Source organism: Triticum dicoccoides, chromosome 2A, assembly GCF_002162155.2.
Source record: "Triticum dicoccoides isolate Atlit2015 ecotype Zavitan chromosome 2A, WEW_v2.0, whole genome shotgun sequence".
NCBI lineage: Eukaryota > Viridiplantae > Streptophyta > Magnoliopsida > Poales > Poaceae > Triticum > Triticum dicoccoides.
This window is the reverse complement of record NC_041382.1, coordinates 688,690,378-688,696,451: the sequence shown is the minus strand read 5'-3', so window position 1 is coordinate 688,696,451 and position 6,074 is coordinate 688,690,378.

The following is a 6,074-nucleotide window of genomic DNA, read 5'->3' as shown; positions in this document are numbered from 1 at the left end:
GCGCGCCGGCCGGCTGCTTCTGCTTGCCGTGGCTTGTGGGAGCATTGCATGAGCTGGTGGCATGCCAGCCAAAACCTGTGGCTGTGGGCGGCACCATCGATCTGTGGCAGCTACCGCTGTAGTACACGCAGCGACGGAGATTCTGTAGCTGCTACTGCTATACTGTTTATCAGTAGTACAGGTTACTGTAACCTTCGCAAAAAAGGAAAGAAAACAACTCAGGTTGAACAGCCTTGCGGGATCGATCGAGGCGAGTCAATGTACTTCTTTTTTCTTTTGAGAAACGCTAGTCACTGGGAGTGGGCCCGGACTGCATTTTATCGCACACCATGATGGTCGGTCCCAGCCGTGCGTTAATTACACTATCTACTTAACCAAGAAGGAATATCTCAAAAAAAACTTAATCAAGAAGGATTACTCAAAAAAACTTAATCAAGAAGGAGGAACCCCGCCACCATTGACAGAGAGGTTGCTGCAAGACACAGCAGAGTGCCAGTTTTGCAGCGCTTCACCAGATTAGCTAGATATGGCCACTGGAAATTAGATGAATGAATTACATTAGCCAGGCTAGCAAGCTACTCTAGGGCCAACAAGAACCAAAGAACTCGGGATTGTTCAACTCCGCACGCTAGTGGATCGATGGATGGATCGGCAGGAGCAGAGGCTTGAGGTTGAGCTAGCTGTAGACGGTGACGAGGCGGCGGAAGCACCTGGTGCAGGAGTACTTGCGCTTGTTCTTGACGCACAGCGGGAGACAGAGGATGCGCCGCTCGCTCTCCACGTCGGTGGCCACCACGGGGCCGCCGCAGGACGGGCAAGCGCCGGGCGCCTTGGACGTGCCCAGCACCCGCTCCTCCTTCGCTCCGACGATCATCTTCACCGCTTCGCCCACGCCCATTGCTGTCCTCGGCCGCAAGAAACGAAACGAGAGGAGGAAGAAGAGGGGGGAGTTGGTGGTTTGGGTTTGAAAAGTCTGGGGGATTTTGTGGCCGGTGCGGGGGAGGCATATATAGCGGAGGGGGCGAGGGCGCAGGCGGGAAGCAGGGGCAGGACCGCTGCGCCTGCGCGCGCGGCTCACCTACGTCTCGATGGATATACGACCCACGGGAGGCCCATGTGCGGCTCTCCAGCCCTCCTCTATCCTACGCTGGAGGAGTACACGCTACAGTATTATTTTTTTTCAGTTAGTGGCGCTAGTGTACACCCTTTAAAAAAGCATACTACTACCAAAAAAAAACATTCGTTTTGAGAGGAACCCCCTCAAAAGAAAAAAAAGACTAATAAACATTGAAGTTTATGCATGCGTGTGCCCATCTTGCATTCGTATGCATCCATGATAAGATAAGTTTTCGTCTTTTGGATTGACACCGAACGGGATAAGGCCTATGGTTGAAGACATCTTAGTTTGGATATAGTTTTTTTTTTGCGGGTGATAGTTTAGATATAGTTGCTCTCTCGCGTGTCTCGATACACCATGCCCCAGCAAGTTATTTGTATATGTTGCCAACAAACAATAATTGGAAATGGAGAAAATATGCGTGTGCCAAATTTATATAGTTTGAAAATTATTTCATGTCTATATCCGTTTTTTTCTTTGCGAGAGACATATTAACGTTGACCGTTTTGCCAAAAGAATCGGCCAGCTGACTCTTCCCAGAAACAACTCACCATCTATAAACTACTCCTCTCCATGTGGTGCCAAGTACTTCATGCCGAATTCTCTTTTAGTTCTTTTTGGCGATAAGAATTCTTTTTTAGTTTAGTATAGCCCGCTTCATTGTAACTCTAGATCCATTATAGAGAAAACCCAGCAGTCTCCATTAAACTTTCTCTTTTTTTCCTCGAAATAGCCTCCACGGTTTAATCATGTAAAGTTTCCACTGTCCTTCCTAGATACACAAATTAATTAATCTAGACGGTAGGGTTTCATCCACCTACAAGCCACCGACTGAGTTAAACACGCACATACGACAAATAGGACAGCGAAATCAATGTGATCAAGCCCATGTATCGACATCGAGCATACCCATACATGCAATGTTACTCCCACAATCCCCCGAGGAAAAAGCAAGGTACCAAAAATTGTATTGCTTGATCTTACCTAAAAGAAAAGGTCAAACCTATTGGGTTCTAGATTGTATCATTCGAAAATAGGATATCTGATGAAACATATTACATTGATGTTCATGTCAAATTCTCTTAATTTAGTTCTGCACTTAACTACAACTCAAGATTTAACTGTTGAACATTAACTAGTAAACATCACGTGAAGGTAAGAAAAAAAGCATAGCCCTCCACATTTTAATTTGGTCCATTACTTCATAAGATTTGAAAATAATGAAATAGGAAAATGTAGAAATTTGTTGTCCTGCCATATTGAAAAGCAAGGATTCTTCTAATGGATTAGATGTATACCATGATTGTCACCGAAATGAAAGAATTTCTTTAAGGTAGACTCAATGACAAGAAAAATCCATTGAAAATATATAGAAAGTAGATTACATGGAAAAACTCATGGATTATACAAGCATATAGAACTCATATGGATTACTCGGTAAGCGGGCTGCATGGAGCCCGAAAATTTTGAATATCCAAATTCAAACTTTCCGGTTTAAAAAATGGAAAAAAATATGCATCTATATAAGGATGAAATGTGCGTGGTTGTAAAAATTCACGATGACATACCTTGAATTGCGGCATGTATAAAAATAAATTTATGGACCTTGGGGATGAACAGTATCATGTGCTAAAAAGCCATGGATTTGATTTTTCTTCATCGTGAAAAATTATACACATGTACATTATGCCTTCAAGCATATCTGTTTTTTTTTCAGAAAATTTAAAATGTAAAAAAAATGAATTTTGAATTTTTCAAAAAATGGCCTCCAAAAGCAATTTTCAATCGATCCAGCCATACATAATTTACCTATACAAGTAGTAATAAATTATCAGACGTCCTTTTCCATTGAAAGGAGATATTTGTACAGACAAGTCTTTTTTTTATTTTTATTATTTCTAGTATCCGTTGTACTACCAAGATTGAAGATGAATAGATTGAAAGTTTTTTCCGTAAAAAAAGTCTTTTTTTATGAGAAAAGCATCATGATTTTACAGCCTGTCCAGGATTTCACTTTTTTTAACCCCATAATCTCCATTTCCCCGCAGACTCCACAGTTGGATTTCACCTCTCGTAGTATCGTAGTACAGCACGTACAACCTAAGGAGCGTGGTTGCAGCACGCGGGGCTGGCGTCATCGGCCTCCATGAGGCGACGCGACCGAACCAGGCGCAGCATGGGTTTGGCAGATCTCGCCGGTTGCCCGTTGCAGGTCCTGAGGAGACCACTTTGGACGGGCCATCGTCGGAGCGGTGCGCATCTGGGCCTCCTCCTCGGTACGCGACGCGCTGGTTTGTTACAGTGCCTTGTCTTGTCTGGTCCCTTGGACCCTCCCCTAGTGCCGGCTTGTACGTGACACGGCCACAGCCTACACACCGGATGTGATGCACATGTACGGCCTTGCACCGTGCAGGGCGTCACATGCCAACGCTATCTTCTCTCTCGTGGCCTCTCTCATAAAAAATGCACACGGTATGTTCATGTAACAAGTATTGCGTTGCATTTGAGAGCATTGAAGTATGATTCGTGAGTGGTCTTGGCGTTGGGGACATGATATGCTATCTTTATTCTAGTCCTTTCCTTGCTATGGCCATGAGACTTCGGCCTTGTATATGTTTGCATGTTCAATTGTTGTTGATCATGTTGTGTGGGCATTTCAATCTTTAGAAGCATTGAAGGCCCGGCACAATGACAAGCCATTCACTCTTATGCATTGTTGGACGATCATCAACAATTGCCCTAAGTTCAAGGATCAATACCGTGAACTCCAAAGGAAGAGAGGAAAGAAGACGGCCAAGTTCGCCGGAGGTGAAGATGGCAAGGCGTTGAAGATGCCGATGGGCAAGACCAACTCCAAGGTGGACGACATACGTGATGCCTCATCCATGGCCTTGCATGAGACTTTGCATGGCATGATGTCTCAAAAGGATGTAAGGGACGACAAGAAGTGGCAAAGTAAGGACGAGCAAATGAAGCAATACCTAGAGTTTCAAAGGAAGAAGCTTGAGATGGAGGAGGCGGCTAAGAGGAGGAAGATCGACATGGAGGAGGCGTCCCGGCAAAGGCAGCTCGACATCGAGGCCGACAATGTATCGGCCAGGCAGCGGCAGCTCGACATTGAGGCCACCAATGCTGCAACCAAAGCAAAGGAGGTGGCCCTTGCGATCATGAGCGTAGAGTTGACCAAGATGAGCGAGAAGACAAGGAGCTGGTTCGAGGCCAGGCAGAAGGAGATGTTCGACGCCGACGGCCTGAACTAGGTCGTCCGATCGATCGTGGCCGTTCTTTTTGAAGGTTGGCATGGGTGCCGCCCGCCCGCTAGGCTGCTAGCTGTGTGCCGGCGAGAAACGCATTTATTTTGAAGGCTGGCTGTGTTGCCAACAAAACTATTCATTTTGGAGGTTGGATGTGTTGCCAGCGAGGACGTGTAGGCCGCTGGTTCTGTTGCCGGCGTGACTAGAGTCACTGACATGAACTAGGCCGCTGGCCTGAATTAGGGCCGCTGGTATTTGAAACGTTATTCTCTTTTTAATGTGAAGACGAATAAAATGGGGCCAAAGGATGCGGCCGCGTGCTGGACGCACGACCACCGCATCCCATGACATACTTGAACACGACTCCATCATCCTATTCAAAAGGACAAAATTCGGTCAAACCCGAACGTTCGTTTGAGATCGCGCGGTGGAGTTGACCTTACTCCTGAGGCGCAATTTCCCAGCATGCGCGTTGCGCCGCCGCCACACGTCGGCCGGAATCAGCAGCCTGCCCTACCACACGATGCATGAATCTGCATATCAACATGTTTCTATTTCTATCTATATATGTTTTCCTTTTCTCCCCGCAAAAAAAACATGTTCTCATTTTCTAATTAACTGAACAACCTAACTGTAGGAGTAGTAGCTTGTTGTATTTTATCTCTTGCGCACACACGTGCCGGCCGGGCAAAGTTGAACGGGCCTCTAGCTTCCTTCTTCGCTCTACTATGCCTACCCTTCCCCTTCCCCTCCCCCTTCTCCTCTGGACTTGTCGTTGAGTCTCTCTTGAATAAACCGTGTTTTTCATGTATTGTGATCTCTGATTAGGCACTGAATACATCCAGATTCATATGTCACCTAGCGACGGCTAGAAGAACTGAAGCGAGCCAAATGTGCGCTCCTGTCATTGCCCCTCCCTCGTCGGAGTCGGGCATAACTTGTTGTAGTAGACAGTCGGGAAATCATCGTGCTAAAGCCCCATATAACCAGCGCACCAGAACGGCAACCACCGCCGATGAAAAATAATGTAGATCAGAAGGATCCAACCCCAAGACACACGAACGTAGATGAAGAGCAACTAGATCCGAGCAAATCCACTAACAACGTGTTTGGCAATATTTGGAAAGGGAAATTGAAATTTAGAGGAGAGAATTGTGTTGAGATTAGACATGAGATGAGTCGTTTTATTTCCAATCCTCTGTTTGGTGTGTGATAGGAATTATGTGTGAGAATATGAGGAGAAATTGTACTCCCTTGTTTGGTTCGTGGGAATTAACACGGGACTAGACAAGAGAAGTTAGGATGAAATGTTAAGATTGACTCATTAAAACTATTCTCATCCAACTCCCACCACTTCCCCTGTTAATAAAGCGACGGGAGTTGGAGTCTCAAGTCCCATGCCTATTCCTTTGTGAATTCTCAATACATCCAACCAAACGTAGATTTGAAGTCCCGTACCCCTCCTATTCCCATTCCTAACTCTAATTACCCCCAACCAAACACGTTGTGAGGATATATCCGCCGAAGACACACCTCCACGCGCCCACCAACGATACTGGACACATCACCGAAACAGGGGTTAGGCGGGGAGACCTTTATTCCATCTTTAGAGAGCCGCCGTCATTTCTCTTTCTTGAACAGGACACAAACCCTAAAAAAACTCAATGGAACAACTAACAGTAGAGCCAGGGGCGGATCCACTG